General features: G+C 36.2%; 1 protein-coding gene across 1 annotated transcript in view; it reads left to right on the top strand.

Moving 5' to 3' along the window:
- The first annotated feature begins 4,411 nt into the window (after window positions 1-4,411).
- LOC120413993 (protein couch potato) overlaps window positions 4,412-22,490 on the top strand; it is a 363,237-nt gene continuing 345,158 nt past the window's right edge. The window contains exon 1 of the mRNA XM_039575002.2: window positions 4,412-5,923. The gene's annotated coding sequence lies outside the window, so the exon portion shown is untranslated. The remainder of the gene's footprint in view (window positions 5,924-22,490) is intronic.

The raw sequence follows: 22,490 nt of genomic DNA on the forward strand, positions 1-22,490 counted from the left end.
CTAGATCTGGTGATTTAAAAAATTGAAGGTATCAAAAAGAAGGGTAAATCTTAATAAATTTCATTATTCTAATTAAAATTTACCCTTCTGTGAATTGAATATCTAGCAAAACAATGTAATTGAGTCAATGTCTAAGTGTAAACAAAGAGTCTCTCTTGCTCGTATAGTATGTAAACTAATTAAACGAAACTTTTCAGACAAAATAATAAAACATATCGTCGCCGTCGTGCTAACTTGTCGTACGTGCATTTTGGGCCAAATTGAGTTAAGAACGCCATTTTGTGCAGCTCACAATGCCTCATCTTTTGACCTTCACAGATCCCCAAAATTCGATTTCAATCCTGAGATATTCAATGAAAACCAAAAAAGCTCCGAAAATGTTTGTCACTTTTCATATGAAAGAAGTTTCAATCCTGTCGTGCTATCTTGTCACTCCCTGAAAATTGATGTAAGTGCGACAAAGGGCAAAGGGATTTCAGGTCAGGATGCGTTTGACGCACGTACAAGTAAAACTACCGTAAACATTTTTAATTATAACTCGGGACTCCAGCAACCAACTTCAACCAAACTTCGGGACAATGCACAGAATGGTCAACCAAACAAAACGTGTTTTTCATTGTTTACATTGCGTGCTCTCGTTTTTGTTCATTCAAGGTCAAACATTAAAACGCGTTTTTCTCGGAACGTCAAAATGGCGGGTGCGACATGATAGCACGACGACGTCGATATGTTGATTGTTCAAATTTACAACACATTTTCCTTTATCTATTTTTAGGTTGAAACATAAAATAAAAGCTTCGCACAACGGGTAAGTTTTGAATGCATTTAAAAATATTATGTTTATGAATGATAAAGAAAAAAAAAACATGGACAAATGCAAGTTCTCACATTCTAAAACGACTTTTTCCCGTTCAACAGCATGAGTAAAATTGCCTTGAGACATTTGTGACCGTCTCGACGATTAGCGGCACTTCCTATAAAAGCCACACACACACACACACACACACACACACACACACACACACACACACACACACACACACACACACACACACACACACACACATTCACACATTCGCTCCAAAACGGAAGAGGAGGAACCTCCATGTTTCCACCACGCACCAGAACCCCGAAAGTGTGTGTAATGGTTTTATTTCCCATTATGCCATGCTCCCACTTCGTAAACAGGTCATAACGGCCCGCGGCGTCCGTCCAAAATTCATTCCACCACTTCCCATTTCCACCCTCGGAGTTTTTCTCTCGCGCTCGAGTGAACCTCCCGCGAATCGAACCCGAGAGCGAACGGTGTGAATCGGCTAACCAACCGAAACCTAACAACTCTCTCTCCGTGACCAAAGCCAACTTGAAACACCTGCACACAAGTCGGCGGAGGAGAGCAAATTGGCACTTCGTCAAACCGACGACGACGACGAAGTACTCGCGGTTATTTTATGCTCAATTCACTCGCAACATCAGAACAAACTGCGACACACACCACAAGGCAAGGTAACTTCATCGTGAGGTGGTTTGAGTGAGGTGTTCCTCCCCCTCCGAATTCTATATGGCATGAGGGTACTGTCTCATGTAACAACCAGCCCGCCTTCGCTTCCCGTTGCACAATGGAAGTTTTGATAATAAAAGGTCAATATATTTTTCAGTCATTGAAATCGAACCCTGGTGACGAGTTCGCTGAACTTGGTTAGTTACTATAATTTAACTAAATAAAAAAATACAAATAGATTCCGAACGTTTAATAAACTTTAAATATCACCCGCTGTAACCTCGCTCCGGTAATCGTTTTTGCACAGTCACATGGAAACAGAGTTTCCTCGAACTCCTACACCCCAAGTCACCCTTCCAAACTTCTTCCCATCGCTGGCCAGCTGGAGGAGTCGTCGTCGTCGCATCGCGCCAACAACCTGACTCATCGTTCGCCGCAGAACAACGCAGCAGTTCTGGTAGTGGTAGTGGTTGTATAGTAGTGGGAAGAAGGCACCAGCCAGGCCAGCAGCAGTAGTTCAGCAGTGTAACGACCATCGAATGTGCTGCGGGCCAATGTTTTTGCCTTACTTCTCCGTACTCGTTCTGTAGGTTCGGACTTCGTTGCTGGTTGTTGTTCAAGCCACCTGTGCTGTGCAACCACCACCACCGTCAGGTATAGCAGATGCTCAACCAACACCAGCGCTTTCGAGTTGTGAGGAAGTTCGGGCTGGAGGAAATGTTTGTGCTTTCGTCGTCATAGCCTAGCAGCGTTCTGCTGGAGCAATCGAAAGTCAAACCGAACCACTCTCAATCATCGTTACACCACACTGCTGGCACTGCTCCTTGACAATCAGTCTGTCATTTGTTTCTCTTCGGTTTTGTTTCGCCTGTATGCAATACAAAGGGAAGTTAAGCAAAAAAGAAGCGGAAAATAGACATCTGTGCTCGCGAGTCCGTCACGTGGAATGTGGGGGAGGTTGAAAAATGGGACTTTAAATGGTCGCAGCGATACCTGGATCGTGGTTTTAGATACAATTTAAAGCGCTTTGGTTTGTAGAACGTATGTCATTTGAATGTGATTTTACATCGTAACTATTTTTTGACAATCGCCGCTTTTCAACGATAGAGCCTCTTTTGGGATCTTTTGGAGTGCTGATCAATTTTATTTTTGAATTAATTTTATGTTAAAATCTAAAAATCTAAAAATCTAAAAATCTAAAAATCTAAAAATCTAAAAATCTAAAAATCTAAAAATCTAAAAATCTAAAAATCTAAAAATCTAAAAATCTAAAAATCTAAAAATCTAAAAATCTAAAAATCTAAAAATCTAAAAATCTAAAAATCTAAAAATCTAAAAATCTAAAAATCTAAAAATCTAAAAATCTAAAAATCTAAAAATCTAAAAATCTAAAAATCTAAAAATCTAAAAATCTAAAAATATAAAAATCTAAAAATCTAAAAATCTAAAAATCTAAAAATCTAAAAATCTAAAAATCTAAAAATCTAAAAATCTAAAAATCTAAAAATCTAAAAATCTAAAAATCTAAAAATCTAAAAATCTAAAAATCTAAAAATCTAAAAATCTAAAAATCTAAAAATCTAAAAATCTAAAAATCTAAAAATCCAGAAATCTAAAAATCTAAAAATCTAAAAATCTAAAAATCTAAAAATCTAAAAATCTAAAAATCTAAAAATCTAAAAATCTAAAAATCTAAAAATCTAAAAATCTAAAAATCTAAAAATCTAAAAATCTAAAAATCTAAAAATCTAAAAATCTAAAAATCTAAAAATCTAAAAATCTAAAAATCTAAAAATCTAAAAATCTAAAAATCTAAAAATCTAAAAATCTAAAAATCTAAAAATCTAAAAATCTAAAAATCTAAAAATCTAAAAATCTAAAAATCTAAAAATCTAAAAATCTAAAAATCTAAAAATCTAAAAATCTAAAAATCTAAAAATCTAAAAATCTAAAAATCTAAAAATCTAAAAATCTAAAAATCTAAAAATCTAAAAATCTAAAAATCTAAAAATCTAAAAATCTAAAAATCTAAAAATCTAAAAATCTAAAAATCTAAAAATCTAAAAATCTAAAAATCTGAAAATCTAAAAATCTAAAAATCTAAAAATCTTAAAATCATTTTTGAAGTTTTTCAGCGTCTTTGGAATGGAAAAGACCGATAACAAAACTATTAATTTGCATTAGACATGCTTCAAAAACTTGCTTGTCCATTTAAGATCACGCTTTCGAAACTCATAAATGCTCAGCTTGCCAATCGCTCTTCTCAGCTTTTTCTCAGTTTTTCTAATGACCATATTTCTAGAGCGAAACAATCGACACTTCCGATCGTATCCATACCTACACTATCTGGAAAATCGCTCAAAACTAATTTGTTCCAAATGTTTTACGACCTAACCGACACCGGGGCTGGCTGACTGAAGCTAGACTGTGTAGGTACCAGAAAACAACGATAAAACAAGATTCAATTGCAAACTGTCACACTACACGAGGAGAGAAGGCGTGCATTTTTGTCATCGTTGTGCTATCTTGTCACATCTAGCTTATTTTGTACGGATTGATAAAATTTTAAAAGATTGTTGCAAATTTTGCAAATTGCCTTACGTCATAAAAAATAGCATTTGAAGCAGTTTGTAGATGAAATTACGTTTCTTCGAAACGTCAAACTTACACGAGCGACAAGAAGTCACAATGGCGACGATTTATCGACGGTATTGGGTAGAAAATGCAAAACGTTAAAAAAAACTACGTAGAACAAATTACACCTGAGTTTCGACCCTGCATGTGTGGGTATTCTGAACTGTGGGGGTGGACGAATGAACGCTCTCAATGCGGTTCGGATGAACTCGGACTTTTCCGGCGCTCGCTCGCTCTCTCGTGTGATCGCGCTCTCTCGGGTGTTCGGGTTCGGCTTCCACGAGCTCACCGGTGTGCCCGTCCTGTGTACACAGCTGGAAAGTGTGCCCCGTCCGAAGTCAGTCTACTGTTAGCAGTCGGGAAAATCGCAACTGAATGGAAATCGCCTTTTATATCGGTATTTAAGCTCTAGAGTGTGTGATTTCTGGGAAGTAAGAGGTTAGGAAAGTTTGTGTCAAAGGGTTCTTTTTTGGCATAAAGAGTTGTCCTTTTGGGAGAATTTGAAGGTTCGGATACGTTTTTCTTGAGTTTTTCGCGAAGTTCGGTTCGTTCGATTGTTTCTGTTGATAACGGTTCGCTCCCGTTTTATTTTGTTTTTCGTTATCGTGTGGAAAATCCAGCGCGTGAAGGAAAATTAAGCACATTTTCCACAATCAAAGTGACTTCGTGTTTGTTTCGTGGACAATTGTCGCATGTGCACTTTTCGTCGTTACGACTAATTGCGAGTGAGCTGGGTATTGATTTTCGTTCGAGTCGTTAAGTTTCGAGTCACTTTTGGAGGGAGTGAGGAAAAAAGTTGTTTTGCCGTTTTTAATATTGTTGCTAGTTTGTTGGGCCAAACAAATTTCTGCCTCGTTCGACGGTTTCCAACGTTGGCAAGCGAGAAATAATTCAGCACAACCGGATCGAGCAGACGCAAGCAACTGTTGGAAGTTGGTCAAATACGGTGCGAAGCGATGTTCCAACTTTAGAAGAAACAGTTCGAGTTTTGTAAAGTCGAAGTACACAACTCTGTACAGTTCCGTGTTAGCGTGTACACACCAATTGCAATAATTACATAGTCCCTCGGTAGTTGAGATCCAGTGCGATATTGGATCACGAAAATAGCAGAGTTCGAGTGTGGGAAAAAAATCTAACAAAACCGGTGTTCAAGCAGTTGGAGCAGCAAGTGTTTTCATGAGCTCAAGTCACCATCAGTGAAGGAAAAGCAGCGTGAAGAATCTACCCTCACGAGAGAGAGAGTGTAAGAAGAGCTCAAGAATCGTTTACGACCTGTTACCTCAAGGTACCAACATCTGGAGAAGCAGCATAAAACGTAAAATAATAAAAGAAAAGCTCCGACTTGAGCGAACAGCTTTCGCGTTCCCATTCGGTGGAATTTTACGAGAAGTTAAGAAAAAAAGCTTGAATAAAGATAGAGAAGGAGAAAAAATAAACAGATAATAGCATAACTAATCGCGCAAAAGGTAAATAAACTAAAGCATAACTATCCAATTCGAGTCAGAGTCTCGGAAGAAGCAACAACAAAAAAAAGAAGAGTTGTAACGTGAATCGCACCAGCGCCAAGAGTTTCAATCAAAATATTTTTGCCAGCACTGTGTGAAGCAGTGGAATTTTTAATCTTGCCCCAGGTGGAAACGCTGGCGTGATTTTTCCACCCAACAATATCGGAGGAAAACGCGAAATTGGAGCTACCACCACACCGCGAAGAAAGCAACCAAACACAAGCACCCAATTCTGTCTAGCCGTTTGAATTCGCTGGGAAATCCAATTACAACTCGGACTTTGGTAAGCATAATGCAGTTAGTTGGTTTTGGATTTAGTTTAGTTCCTCCTGCTGCTGCTGCTTCACCTTCGTAGCGATGTGGTTTCCCCGCCACCATCATAGTGGGACGATTTTGTGATGCTCTGATTGAAGGAGGACGAAAAAAAAAACATCGAGTGATCGATTTCCATGTAACGAAACGGTTCGTTGGGGCTTGAGCTAAAGGGATGTAGGCTAATCCATCCGAGTGGGTTTCTGCGATTTGATGCGATGGGGAAACTGGTGCAGTGCAGTCGCTGATGTTTTTTTTTGTGTGTGCACAATATCAGGGAAATTGGTACACGAGAAAGTGTAGAAAAGTGATGCGCAGAGAGGTTTAATTTTTTCCAACGAATGTTCTTGAAAATGCATTATAGACTTTCTAAAATTGTTCATCTTCTGATACCTTCTCTGATTGGAAAAATAGTTTGCAATCTATTTGCCAAAATATACCATTCACCAGAATTTGAAAATATTTGTTTAAGAAAATAATAAAATTCATACAGATTCCCATTTCTTTTTGAAATTATAAATCTCCAAATCAACAAATTATATAAAAAGAAGGAAAAATCTCAAACATACGGGCAAAATGTGGCCCGCGAGGTGATTGATCATTCAAGATGATCCTTTGCTCATTCATAAAGGTTCCTAAAGACTAACATGTGTACTTATTTACAATAATTAGAGAAATAATTGTTGAACATTCCTTTTACAACGAATTATTTTAATTTACAATTTATGAAACATAAAATAACTCCACCACCAAAATTAAATTACTCTTCAACTTTGAGAAATTCTGATGACCTGATTTTTTTTTGTTTTATTGATATGAATGATTTTCAACCAATTGGCTTATCAGATTTTAAATTAAACAGTTGGCAAATTGTATTTTTTCTCTAATATTTCAATGACGAAAATGTACTAAAAATACTTGAAATTTCAAAACAACTTAAACTTATAGAATATAGATTTTTCTTAAACATGGAAATAGCGTAATTTCTTGTTTTTTTTTTTAAATAATTTTCCACATTCGGCCCGCAAGTTAATACGAGCTTCAAAATTGGCCCGGCAACCAAAAATTTTTGGCACCCCACAGAACATATTTAACCCTCTTCAGCCCAATTTTTTTTTCAAATTTTTTATTTTTCCCGTGCAACTTTTGTTCTACGAAAAACTTTACTTCTCTTGTTTTATATTTTTCTTGTTTTATTTTAGTATTTTAATTTGCATTAATCTTGTATAGTTTATTTTTGTTTTTGGCTATCTAATTTTTTGCTTATCTAATTTTTTCATGGTTTTACAGTCACTTTTTCTCATTTTCTGCTATAGAATGGAACCATTATCATTTAAATTGTTAAAAAATGCGTAAAGGCATAGTCTGGATCGCTACAAAAATTACTGCATACTTATTTTTAATTAAATTGGAATTATTAGTTAAAAAACACAGCCAAAGTTGACCCCTAAAAAAATAACATTAAAAAAAACATTGGCAAAGTCACATAAAACAAGTCAAGTCTAGTCAATCTTCCAACCATAAATTTTTTTAAAAATTTAAGGAGTTCTTCTTTCCAATGCTTTTTTAATCTTAATCTTTAATATTCGCTCTACAGCATTCTCTTGGCGTTCTCGATTGCGAGATTCTTACTCGAAACTCGGTGTCCGAAGGCTTGATTGTTGAGGCAGTTACAAACCTCTTTTAACACCTGTAACCCCTTAAAGATCAAAAATTGATTTTTAGAGATTTTTCAGATCAAAGCCCGTCCAAAGGCGAGGTTAGGTTGTAGAGGGTTAACCGTTATATTTTAAGGCACTAAATGAGCACTTTTAAGTCTAATGGATTGGGACTGAAGTAGAACTTTTCAGCCCTAGTATCGAAAATCTGGTATTTTCGGTCTCATGATGGAATTGCAAATTAAAATTTTATTACTTCTAAATTGCCAAATATTCAAAATTTGTATAAAATGGAAAAAGCAAAAGAAAAAAAAATACTTTATTAAGAAGTTGTTTTTTTTAATAATGGGGTAGTTCTCTACCAACTCACACGAAATCGGGAAAAGTTGACCCGAAAAGTTGTTCGATTTGCGTGAAACTTTGTCCCTGTTTTTACAGTCGAGTAACGGAAAACGGGAAATTTTTTAAAATAATTTATTGTTTTTTTCGATGAAAAATACGTTTTTTCGGAATTCTGGGTACGCCATCAAATCGGGCGTCTAATTTTACATAAAAGTCCCTTTGACTCCAAATTTCTATCTCATCACCGTTTCAGGCTGCAAATTATTGAAAAACACCTCTTTTTTCGCATGTTCAAAAATGAAAGTCGTACCGCCCCTCCGTCACGAGATATCAAAAAAATGGACCTCGGATTCGTGATCAGGGACAAAAGTTACCCCTTAGGACAAAGTTTCACGCAAATCGAAGAGGGGTCAGGGCAACTGCTGTGTGAGTTGGCGGAGAATTACCCAATGACGAAAACAAATATTTTGTCCAACAAACTCAAAGTGTTTTAAGTGTTTTTTCTCGCTTATTACTGCGAGTAATTTATTTTACAAATAAATATGTTTTACGATGACACTTATTTGCACAACTCTTTTTATTTCGAAAATTTTGACTATTCAAGAGGCATTTTTTGCATTTATTTGGTTTAGCTGACTTTTTTTTTACTGTTTTAGTTTTATTCTGCTTCCTCCATACATATTTTTTCGGCTTTTTGCTATTTTTTATATTTCTAGATAACGTTTTCAAACAACCAATGCGCCATGATTTTCCTATTTATATAGGACCTTTTGAAAAAGTACGAGAGATTTGAAAAAAACAATTATAACAGGGACCGTGGTGTAGGGGTAAGCGTGATTGCCTCTCACCCAGTCGGCCTGGGTTCGATCCCAGACGGTCCCGGTGGCATTTTTCGAGACGAGATTTGTCTGATCACGCCTTCCGTCGGAAGGGAAGTAAATGTTGGTCCCGGACTAACCTAAAAAAAAAAAAAGGTTAGGTCGTTAGCTCAGTCCAGGTGTAGGAGTCGTCTCCCTGGGTCCTGTCTCGGTGGAGTCGCTGGTTGGCAGTTTGACTAACAATCCAAAGGTCGTCAGTTCGAATCCCGGGGTGGATGGAAGCTAAGGTGTAAAAAGAGGTTTGCAATTGCCTCAACAATCAAGCCTTCGAACACCTAGTTTCGAGTAGGAATCTCGCAATCGAGAACGCCAAGGCAATGCTGTAGAGCGAATAATTTGATTTTTTGAATTATAACAGTATTTTTATGTTGATTTAATAAACAGTAGAAATAAGTTAAAAACGCAAAAAAAAATTACCATAAAAAGTTAAAAAACATTCTTATAACTGGGAACCCTTCCGCGACCACTAAATATGACAGGTGCTGAAAAAACGAGTTTTGCAACAGTTTTGCATACAAAACTATTATTTTTTTTTCAGTGAAACAATTGTTTCCCTGCTTTAGTTGGCGCCCGTGTGTTTCATCAACTCAACAATCAAAACATTGTCGAAAAGTATAACTTTTCGATACAAGTGCTTAAATTTTATCTTTTCAGCACTCTACTGAGTGCTACAATCACATTTTCAGCAATGTAATTTTTGGTGATGAAGTAGGCAATTCGTCACTATCAAGTGACAGGATTAAAAGCTATATTTAAAAATTAAAAGTTATTTTTTAATCTATTTAATGCAAAACATTTCTACACCCAGAACTGGGCATCGGCATACGAGAGGATAAAGAGCACGATTCGGTAGTAAAATGGTACTGTGTGCGGACGGAGGGGATAAATCCCGAAATTACCGAGAGTACTTTACTCATAGGTTCATCTTCAAAAAAAGTTCATCTGTCAAAAAAAAAGTACCGGTACCGAGACTCGAACCCAAGACCTTCGGCATATTGAACCGTGCCTTTGCCGTATGGGCCACCATGGTTCGGTGACTAAGTGGCGGTCATTTGTCCATATAAGCCACTCAATAGGATGAACTGTTTCAATGAACGAATGAACACGCGAGAGGACTATACTCTCGCAAAATAGCACTTTCCTCACGTTTCTTTTCGTGAGGACTATCCTCTCGTTCTTTAACTTTGGGTGTATCAAAAAATGCTGATATTGTAGGAACAATCTCAAAGAATATTAGTTCATTCATAAAAGTTTTTACAAAATGTTAAATCCTATCCATACTGAAAAATAGCGACAATGCTGTAGGTTGTGTTTACACCGGAAAACTGCAGTTTTAAATTTCAGTTGCATTAAAATGTTCTCAGAATCAATCATCCATACAAAAAAAAAAATTATCAATCGGAAAAAATAAATCAAATTTGAAGGTTAGATTTTCCTTCTTGTGTTAATTTGTCCGCAGAAGTATATTAATTTCATTTCAAAATATTTAATTATTTCTTTTTAAAATAAGTGACTGATGGTAAATCGTTGGGTGAATTTTCCCTGAATAACTGACAAAATATCATTTAGCGATCATTTAATGACAGATTTTGTTTAATGAATTTCACAAATTTCATTTGTCTACGAAAAGTACTCACTTGTAAACATCTCGATATGTTGGATTTAAATGGATAAATTTTAACGATGTCTCGCAAAAGCGAGAAAAATTATTTAATTCTTCTTGCTTATTCCATTCATCAAGAGCCTAGTGGAACTCTTCCAAAAAAGGTAATCTTTTGTATCATAAAGGTGATTCATAGAAATACTTATTATGTTTTCGCATCTGGAATACTGAAGCATTTTTTTCTCTTATTTTGCTGTGCTTTAACACAATTAATGCCAATCAGTTTTTTTAAATAATAAAGTCTGTAATTAAACTAATTAAACATAAGCCACTTGGTTTTTCTCAATAACTTGGTAGTCAAACCATCATACCAAAACGATCTCCAGCATCAGAACCACGTTCATGCCCTTCTCAGCTTGTGATTTTTGCAAAAGCATTAGAATAATTATGACTTGCACGTTGCTTGATGTGCGTACGAACCGTATCGTAGGTGGTATCGGTCTCATCATGGGCATGACATGATACTCATTTGCAATCAAAGATTAGTGGCACCGCTGCCGCTGGAGTGAGTGAGCAAATCATTCTCCGCGCGCGATCTTGAAACGTACTCGCTCGATGAGTGGTTCAGTAATTCCCGCAGGGGTTCGGTTGCGTCATACCCCGAGAGGGTCTGAAACTACCACTTCATTACACTCTGGATAAAGTTAGAACAGCCGGTCGAGGAGGTTGAGTTCGCTGCGATGAGCAGAACAGTATTGTGTTTTTACTCGAGTGAGTATCGAACTCATACACTCATACCCGAGCCGGCCAAGTATTATAAAACTAATTGTAGCGTTGTTTCCAGAATGATTGAAATGATTAACATTAATTAAGTCCACGTCCAAGTGTGTGTGTATTTGTATTTGCGTGGAATGTTCTCTTCTCTCCTCAACTCTTGTTCACGATTCGCTTCCAGTTTCTCGTTTTTATGAAGTGGCAAAGAGCAATATAATACCCCGCACCGCGCACACACAACGCAACACAACTCAACAAGACACACGAATAATTGTAAAACTGTGTGTGGAGTTGAAAAATCTTCCACGTGTTGGCGCTCACCACTGTGTAGAAGCAAATCTTATCGCAAGATCGTTTCGATCAATTGCTGGCCGGGCTGCTAGCAGCGGTTTTGTACCCGTCAGTGCGGCTAGCTCAATGGATTTCTCGGGAATTACAATTAATGACCATATCTCGCCGAGGCATGCCGGTGGTAGTTGGGAAGCAGCCGGTTCGGCGGTGCAACGTGTCTAAACACCCGCGCGAAATGCCCCAGACGTGATGGGAATATCTTGTGAGCTGGTGTGACCTAATGAGAGAACTGAGAACAATTGAATTTTGTTTTTTTTTTCATTTCATTTGTTCTCGCATTCAGATATTGGGGGACGATAGTGAACGACCTGGCGATTGTTTTATGTGTTGCACATACTTTTGGTGGGTCAGTGTCAGTTGAGAATTTAGTGAATCGAACGTACATTGCTGAAATGATCACGGGAGAGGCCACCATTGAATAGTTTCAGGAGGTTACATCAATTGTTTGAATCACATGTAAAATCATGTTTTTAAGTATAATTTGTTGCAAATTTACAACAACTTGCATTTAAAATTTTATAATGTTTAGTGGGGTGCAAAAGTGTTACATAATTTATGTAGTAGCAATGTAGTAACAATTTTCTAGTTAAGTTCAGCTTCACAAGGTATTGAATACATGATTAAATAATTTAATGATCATGAAAAATTCAGCAGAAATTCTTTTTTCGTTCGAGTGTCTCGTACCCACCATAGTTAACTCACAAATTTCTGTAAATATTTTTTGGCAGCTGTAGCCTTTAAAATTAAGAGTAGATTTTTTCTATGAATTTAATCCTCTAGTGTTGCACGCTTTCCATCGATTTTTTTTTTTATTATTCATACTGCACAAAATGAATCATTTTTTTTTCAATTTGGCCTCCATTATTTAAAAAAAATCATCAAACTCATAATAAAAATCTAGGATAATTTTGAGTAACTTTATATGCTTTCAAAAATAATTCAAAAATAATGATAATATATTTTTTTAATTTTTTAATTGAGCTTGAAAAACCCAGTGTCTTGTAATAAATCACGACAAAATTTCTCCAATGATTTCTACATTTTAATTGAAAAACTACAATCCAATAAGGCTGCTGCATTTTTTTAATTTTTGTCTTCCAGTTCATGAAATCAGAGGGCAAAAAATGTATTTTTTAAACTTCCAAATTCAATATAATTTCAAGTGCAATCAGCTGAAAACTATTTAAAGTGCATTCCTCAGCGTTTATAATCATTTTTAACATGTTTGAGTTAATTCTCTTCAGGTACTTTTCTTTTTTAATCTTTTTATCCTACTTTCGATAAAATATACATTTGTATAAATGATGTTTGTTTTTTGATAACATTTTTTTTGTGCATTGGTCTGGTTTTCAATACAAAACAGTTAATTTTCGTGATATTTTGAAAACTGAACTGGTATCTGGAGTCGAAGTTTTGAAAATATTAGCTCTTTTAAAATAAAGTATTTTTTTTTGTTTATTCTTAAGGCAAACTTTTTTTTTAATTCCATTCTGTCATCGAGCAAAGCTTAAACAATGGTACACAATATCGGTTATTTTTCAATGACAATTGTTCATAAATGTTGTAGACAATTGCAAAACCGAAATTTTAAGAATTTAAAAGATTATCACGCAAATAAAAAAAACTGTTGCAATCTTATGTTGAATTAAATTAAATTAAACATTAGAAAGATCAATTAGATTGACAAGACAGCCTTATCCTACATTCTGCAAAGCATTTTTGATTTTTATTATTGATATCCTAGCAAGATGAGAACCAACTGAAACATTAATTACAAAATGGCCAGATATATGCGTAGAAATTATCAAATTTAAAAATAAACCAGGGGTGTTCAAGGAAGGGGAAAACGTGAACTTTAAGATACATGTATCAGTTTAGTTGTTTTATCAATTTTTCAGTTGTAAAATTATCAACAAAGTAGCTTATTTTGGCATAAATTAACATTTTAAAAGAGTGTATCTCAAAATTGTGACCACTTGAAGCAATTCTGTACCCATATTCGGATTCAGCAGGCAATGTTCTACTAGGATTACAAATTTTTGTTTTAGAGAATGAAAACATTTGATTTTTTTTTGTTGAACTGTTTTGTTCTTCGATTTTTATTTTTTTTAAGTAAAAAGGGGTTAAGGTTAGAACCCTAACAAAAAAATATTTCTTTGAAGAAACTGACTAAGGCAAATCCAATTTTACTCTTGTTTTCTAAAACCATGCAACTCTATTTCAAAATAGTGTTTGGTTATTTGTTTTATTCAATGAAATCTTTAGAGCTTGCAATCTAACTTGTTTTTGATAAATTATGTTATTTGAGCTTAACAAAAAAGTACCAGTTTCAATTTATCAAAAATTGGTTTAATTTCAACTACCTTTGTACTTATAGTGTAATTTGTTGTTCTAAATTTACGAGTAGCAGTAACAGAGTTGAAATCAAGCATTTAAATCGGGTTGATTTCTCACTCACACTCATACACTCAAACGCCATTGAGGCACTCGACCCCCAAGTGTGTCCACAACCCGCTCCGATCGCGGCCCGTCTCGACAAATCGAGGCATTCCTAATGGCAGTCGCCGTCGTCGCCATCGGTTTTGGCAAATGCAAATATTGATAAAACATTGTAGGCCAACTTACCCACCAACTCGGCCACCCTTCCCTCCCAAACGGTTGTCATCCACCCAACCGTCCAAGAAGCGGGGGGTTCTTCCGGCGCCGACGGTGGGTCTGTTATTTTTGGCCCAAAATGGGTTCATGGCGCCCGAGGGGTAAGAAAAATAAATCGAGCGACCAAGGATCCTCCAAACACTCTCTGTTGATAAATAATAATTACCATCCAATTAAAATTGCACCACGACCCCATTCAGCATTGTTTCGAGTTTTGTTCTCGGGTGGGATTGTTGAAAATTTCCCCCTCCCCTCTCTGGTGTGTCGTGTCAAATTCCAGCCTCATAAAAGCCTTGTCACTCCTGATGGTTCTACCGCAGCAGCAGCATCCGTAGAATCAGAAAGAAAAAAGCCCGGCAGGGGGTTGGCAAAAAAAAGGGACCGGAACGGAATAGCAAGTGTCCCGGCCCGGCATCAAGTGCCTCAAGATCAAGTGTATGTATTCAAGAGATGTTTATTATTCCCCTCTCTCACTTGGCCACGCGGCATGTGACCAAGTGGAATCGTGGGGAGGAACGGAGAGGGTCGGTTCTTCCTGCTTCCGTTCGTCGCCTTGATGGAACGACCGAGGACGTGCTGTAAACGTTGGCTTGGCCAAAAGAATGTCCGTCCGTCTCGTCAGGAATCAGGAACCGTGATGAGGGGTGAAAATAATACTCATTTGAGTGCAATTAAAATTTGTCCCACTGGTTTTGTGTTTGACGCAATTATGAAAAAAGAAACGTGAAGGAAGTTTAATAGCAATCATATTAAGGGGTGACTTTTTTTCTCTCAATTAGGCTTTTGAAATAATAAAATTGCAGCTATATTAAAAGTAATGGAAAATATATTGTACTAAAGTATAGAAATCTATACCGAAATAAGAAGTTAAGTTCAGTATAAGTGTGAGTTATTAACTCACGAATCTTTTGTTATTTGAATTTATTATCAAAAGTATTCCCCATTGTGATTAGTCTCGAGGACTTTTTTTTTAGCTTAAATGACGTATTTCTTATGACTAAGAGTGTAAACCTTTTGAAGGTCGACGATCGTTTTTTTATGTAAATATAAAACTGCCCTTATTTTAATCTCAATTTTAGTTGGTTCAAAAACCTTAATAAAAAAAATCCCTCGTTTTAATGTGGTAAAATAGTCAAATATTACCAAACGTTTTTGAAAATTGTTTAATAAAACAATAAAATTGGACTGAAGAAGGAAACAGTAAAGATAGCGAAAAATTTTAAGTATTCCCTTTTAATTTAAAAGTCAAGTCGCTCAACTTTTTATGGGTTGGGCCTCAACGTGAAGACTTCCATAATTGCCATGATTTTTCGTTCAAAGATATAAATTTTGCGTCGCTATCAATATTTTAACAAAATTCCTTCTACAAGTTGTTTAGAATAGTGCCTTACACATGCTGATTCCTTTTGGTAAGGATTATCCCATTCCTTGCAAAGTTATGGAAATCGTCAATGATTGCCAACTAGGACGTCAATGATTGTACCACAAAATTATATAAATTTTGACACACATTTGATTTAGACCAAAAATTCTTTCAGTGGCTTCAAGAAGGCAACAACCGGCACATGCTGATTCATTTTGGTGCAGAAATTCGCTAAATTGAATTCAATACAGAGAATTTTAGAGAGATGATTGATTTTCTTCGCAAAATGATCAACGGCTTCACCTTAAACTTATTTTGCACTTAGAAACCTAGCACCTGACTAACGAACTCATGACATTTGGATTACGAATTTGAGTGACTACCATCCAAGCTGACTATATTGCAATTTGATTGCATTCGGGTGAATTATTGCTGCAAAAAACATATCGCAATGATTTATCATAAGTTGGATTTTACTTAGAAATAAAAAAAACGCCTTTACATACATTTCCAAAATTTTATGCCATAACTTTCAATTTTTTTTTCTAAAATCTTCAAAATTTCAATGAAAAGAAAAGTGTTGTAAACTAAATACCGTTTTTAAATTTTGTTATATTTGTGAAATTATGATTGTCTCCAGCCAGAAAAAGATCAACCTCTTCTTTACCTCGATCAGACCGTGGTATATAAATTTCTTCCACTAAATATTTGGGGCAGTTTGATTTTAATGTTTGTTTTGGCATAAAATATGCGTATTATTACAGTACTTTTTAATGTAAATTAACAATATTAATTTTGGTATCCGTTTTTACAAAAATTGGTGTTAAAACATTTGTAAATGAGGCATACCTAGTGATATTTTAGGTTTAAGTAGGCCATAAAAGCCTACTTCGGTTGTTTGCGGGTTTCCAGAACCATGATAAAACCTGTAAGTTTAAAAATGTTACTAGGAATTAACCCCTTCTGGACATGATCATAATCGAGTTTTTTTTTCGATTTTGTTTACCCGAAATTTGAATTGGTATCATTAAATGTTTCAAAAAGGGTTTTTCAAGAAGAATTTGATAAATCGTCAGCTGTGTGCTATCTTGTGACAACGACCATTTAGTATATTCGAGAAAATCGATTTTTAAAGTTTGATGATAAATATTTTCAAAACTATGAATGGTAGAGTCAAACTTTTTGAAGCAATCGGTTCGTATACTATCGCTTAACAAACGCTCCAAGTTTCAACTAATTTGGTTACACCAGTTAAAAGATACAGTAAATTATGTAATCAAAAATCTGAAAAGCACGTGTCAAAAAGTGTGTTTCGAAAGTAAAATTGTACTACGTGTCACAAGTGTGCACAGAATTCCATACAAACTAAAATAGACTTAAATCAAAAGTTTAACCGACTTAATCAGTATGTTTTCAAAAACAAAAGATTGCATTGCCTTTAGAAAATGTATATCAACATAAATTTGTGAAAAACAAGAAAAAATTTCCACATTTTCCAACAACATGTATGACGTGTCACAAGTGTGCACGATAATTTTGATGATAAAATGGTCTATGTCACAAGTGTGTATTGCGATATCCGGGAAACGGAGGCGAGTTAACAAAATCGGGTTAAAGTATCTTGTAGTGTTTGTTAAGTATAGCAAAACGTCATCATCAACTCATTTTCGACCAAAATGGTCTATGTCACAAGATAGCACACAGCTGACGAAATGGTATTCGAGAAATTCAATATTAAGTTAAATATTATAGATTTTTTTGAAGTTGAATGATTTTTTAACTAGCATTCAAGCCATTAATTTATCCACGTATGTCATTTTTTTTCTTCCTAATTGTTGGTTTTGTTGATTTGAAAAAAATGCAAGCAATTGTTTGTACAGAACTGTCGAAAAATTGAAATTTTTTGTTCACTGATATTTTAATGACGTAAATTTTGTGTGAAAGGGAATTTAAAGTTGAAAGTTTTGGAGGAAGTCACTTTAAATTTTATGAAGTTGGGCATTAGCGAGGTTCATGGATAAATGGAAAAGAGAAAAAAAATCGAACGCATCAACCGAAATTGTAGAGTACTATGACCTCAGAAGCTAGCCTGGAAATTTGAGCTCATTTGGTTTAGTTGCTTCAGTTTTGATCTGAAGTTTGTATGGAACTTCAATCAATTTAATATGGAGCAATTCCAGCTCAAATCGGGAATTTTTCTGGTACTTTTGAACCCGACCCTCTCCGATTTAAATGAAACTTTGTAGACATGTTACATGACATGTTATCCTAGGCCTATATAAGCCATTTTTGTGTATATGGAGCCAATTGTACTCGAAAATAACATTTGAGCAGGCGAAGCCGTTGCATCGCATCCAAAAGTGGTCAAAGACAAACTTGTATGAAATTGGATTGGCTTTCTGAAAAAAATACACTGAAATAAAAATAAATGCCAATTCTACACAGAAAATAATTGTGTAAATTTGGAAGATTTAATTTTGGAAGGTTGAATGTTACCTCTTTTATGTTGTAATTTTATCTCAATTTAGACTGAAAAAGTGACATTTCACCAGAATAGTGGTAAAATGACATATTTTCAGAGGTAAAATTACACATTTTTTCTGACATAAAAGATGTACCCCTTTCCAGATGTAATATTACCATGATTTTTTTTTCTGTGTATGAGATTTTTTGATTTTAAACTTTAAATGTTTAATTTAAAGGTGATGTTTCGATTTTTTTTTCGTTCAAAATTGTTGAGGAAATAGTCTAAGATGTTACAAAAAGACTCACGAAAAATACATTCTCCTAAAACATACAAAAATCATTTACTAATACTGTTTTTTTTTGAAAAGTGGTCTTGACGTAAATTTTTTTTAACCCGATAGTGGGAATCGATTTCCCAGATAATTTGACATAAAAGTCTTCATATGTCCAATTCTTGTGAAGATATAGCGGTTTAAAAATTAAAATGTTGAAAAAATAGGTTTTTGGTGGTTTTTGTCAATTTCTATATGACAGACTTGATTTTTCAGTTTAGTTAATAGTTTTATCGGAAAGCTCGTCCAATTTCCCATAAGTTTGTCTTTTACAGCATTTCAATTGGATGAACGGGCTTACAGATATAAGCTTGATTACATTGCTCATAACTGAAAATAGAATATTTTTTCAGTGTACAGTATATAAGCTTACGTAAATATTAAAACGAGTCAAATTAGAAAACTGTAAAAAACTGCGTACGAAAAAAACCGTAACATCACATTAAAATTAAACTTTTAAACTTAAAAATCAAAAAATCTCATAGGATTAGCGTGTATTTTTATTTCAGTGTATTTTTTCAGAAAGCCCGTCCAATTGCCTACAACTTTGCATCCTTTTTCATATATTCGTGAACCACCCTATTGGGCATATCTTTGCTTATAATGAACCAAAACTGATACTTTTCTTTAGGGAACTTGTTTTTCAAACTTTTCTCCACAATCTGATAGCTCTTAAAATGTTTTTTAAATGTCATGGTTTAATATGGCAGAGGTTTTTAAATTTAATAATAGTAAAGCGTGTTAAATGCTGTTTCATGCAAAACTTGGAATCCATAAATTTTATCAACCTTTATATTTTTTTGCTATAAAATCGAATCAAAAAATCCTCCGACAAACTATTTTGATTCACCCCGTAAATTGTTGGTATAGTGCTCTTCTTCTATGACTTATACAATACTTGCTGTTTAATATTGGTGTAGAGATTCATATCAAAACACATTTATTCTCTAAATTCACAATTCCAAAACTATATTCAAAGCTTCAACCGAATGGTGTCCCCATTCACCCTAGCCAACGGTATCACCAACCCTACAATATTTATCATAGTGCAGCAGAAAAGGATAAACCTGAATGTAGCACATGCATTCAGGATGAAGTTAAGCATAAGGAAGTAGATTGCCTCCCCCCCTTCTCTCTTGTAAGGTCGTCCTCTTTCCTCTTAATCTCTCTCTCTCTCGCTCTGTTTATGACGAGGGATGGCATGGAAAGGTGCGCCACCAGCCAAAACTCTCGAGGGCAATGCATTGCAGTAGAGTCAAAGAGCTGCTTTTTTGTTGTTGTAGGTATGCATCCTTTCTCTTCTCTTCCTTGCGCAACCCCGCGCGCAGGTTTTGCACCTTGCAACATCACTTTGAGCAGCTGCCTGCAGGAAGGACATCAGGCTCGACTCTCGTTGTGTGTGTGTGTTTGGATATTGTGTTTCACCGAGCCAGACAAGCAGTCAGCCCAAGGTACATTGACGATGAATAACGGAGTCCTTTTTTTAATAAGGTTTTTTTCGCTCCCCTTTTTTTCGCTTTATGATCCTGTGGGCTCGTCATCTGTTATGGAAGTGACGCGTCAGAGAGCACACGGTATGGAATAACTGCAGCAGTTTTCATGGTTCAACAAAGTTTTGTTGACTTTTGAAGGATTAAATTCCAGAAGAAAAACGAGGAAAAGTTGGAAATTCATCAGCGTTTGATACTCGGCATGATAGCAGTGAGAAACATTAATCTTTGATGGAATGATTTGTTTTGTTAACGTGAAGACTTCCATCATTGTCATGGTTTTTCGTTCAAAGATATAAATTTCGCTTTCAATATTTTGACAAAATTCCTTCTACAAGTTGTTTAGAATAGTGCCCTACACATGCTGATTCCTTTTGGTAACGATTATCCCATTCCTTGTAAAGTTATGGAAATCGTCATTATCAATGATTGCCAACTAGGACGTCAATGACTGCAATTTTATAAATTTTGAAGCACAATTGATTTAGATCAAAAATTCCTTCAGTGGCTTCAAGAAGGCAACAACTGGCACATGCTGATTCCTTTTGGTGCTGAAATTCGTTAAATTGAATTTAATACAGAATATTTTATAGTGATGATCAATTTTCTTCGAAAATGATCAACGGCTTCACCTTAAACTTGAATGTTAAATGAAAAGACTTTAAACTGAAAAATTCTCTGTGATTTTTGGACCTTGTTGATAGCGAAAAGTTGCCTGATGGGTTTGACAATTTTCTCAACTCAAAAATTAGAGCTCACATGATTGAAATTTCGCAATCAAATCTCGAAACAATTTGCTCATCGAGGTCTCAATTACAAATGACTTGGTAGATTGGATCACGACAAAACAAACTGTACGAAACTAACCAGGCAAACTGGAATCAGTAGCAAACAGAGACACAATCCGAGATTGCAATTTCACGTGAAGTGATCAGCACCTGACTCCAGCGCCCTCTTTCGCCTCACATTCCGTCACCCACTGTGTACGTTTGAAGAAAGCAGAACCGCTTGTCATCTATCTTGATCACAGTTTTCCATCCAATTGTGACTACAAATTGAGACTTCTTCCGTCCCGGCTATTCCGTGTCTGTCCGGAACTCACCGCCGGGATTCACCAATTTCACTAGAACATTCCATTCGTGACACCGACCCCAATGCTACCGGGGGTTGAAAAAAAGCAGTTCACATGACTTGCTCGGCGTGCACATACGTATCCTGTTCCTTCCAAGGCACGACCCCGTCGATGCCAGGGAGTCGGATGACGAAGCTTGTTTCAATTATGTATGACATAGCAAGGGGGTGGCGCGGGCGTTTTTCACCCGGTTCTTCCTCCTCACGAGGGAATATTTTATGGCGTCAGCAAGGCGACTTCAGTTCTCAGGTCCGATTGGATTAAAAATAGAGGGAGATTCTCCGCATACGGTAGTTATGCTGGTTTGCGTCAGGTCGATTGCATTTCGCGTTTTTTTCCGGGATAACTTGTGGGATTTAGGAAACTACCACGAAGACGTGCGATTAAATTGGACGGTGTTACTCTTGGATAGGGTGGACTATCCCAATTCCTTTTTCGATTTCCTTGATGAGCTGTAAACCTACAGGGAACCTGAAATAATTGACCACCCTAGAAAGTTAACGTAGAGACAACAAAACCATATCCCTTGAACGACACCAACACCAAACCTCCAATCCAAAATAAACGAAAAACGAACGAAATTGATGGTAATTTGATAGTGGCAGTAAAAAACAGAGTCTCGCTTCCTCGTTTCGCCGCACAAACGACATTCGGTCATCTTCTTCCTTACCTACTCCTTCTCATCCCACCTAAATAAAAGGACAAGGAAGTTGGGAACGTAACACGAGGTGTCCCTTGTGCGGTCATGTGAGGCTACCCCACAAAACCGACCGGTGTCACGCGATCGGTCAACCACTTCCGGTTGTCTGGCGCGGGGGTCCTCAGTAATGAAATTTTGATTGCAACGGCCGGAAACGGGTCCGCAAGACACGTGTTCCTGGGGATTTATTAGATTTTGATTTAATGCCTGGTCAGATCGGCGCGTTCCGGTTCTGGTCCACGTAGGATCCTTAAATCGCAGAGTGCACCAGAAGAAGTCGTACAAATGCCCTGTCCTGGCGCAGTTTTTTTTTCTGTCCGTTACTCAAGTGTCCCTCCCAGAGGGGGTGTGCCCACTTCGGGAAGCGAGAGGAGCCAGAGAGGATATCGAGTGCGGTAGACCGTAAAGCGGTTTCGACAGATATACACCCGGGGTTTTGCTCCGGTGCATTTCGTTTGGTGCTGGGGCGGTGTGTCCTCAAAGAGTTGGTTTGAGCTTTTTTTATTATTTCATTCGACGTATTCACGTGAGAGTCCTCGAAGGATAAAGGCACTGGCGAGGCGATGTTATCCTTTTTATTGAGTTTTAACTACTATGACGGTCAGCAGGCAGGTTTTATTTATTGCAGAAGAGCAGCTTCAAAAGTGGAGTTGAATTGACTGTTGAGTTGAGATGGAGTGAGATTGGTTATTCATGCAAGAGTACTTCGTGATAGAAAATAACTGAATTGATATTTGAACTTTTAATTTAGAATTGCATATTTGCCAGAAATCAACATTTCAATGTCATGGTTG

This window comes from Culex pipiens, chromosome 3, assembly GCF_016801865.2.
Source record: "Culex pipiens pallens isolate TS chromosome 3, TS_CPP_V2, whole genome shotgun sequence".
NCBI lineage: Eukaryota > Metazoa > Arthropoda > Insecta > Diptera > Culicidae > Culex > Culex pipiens.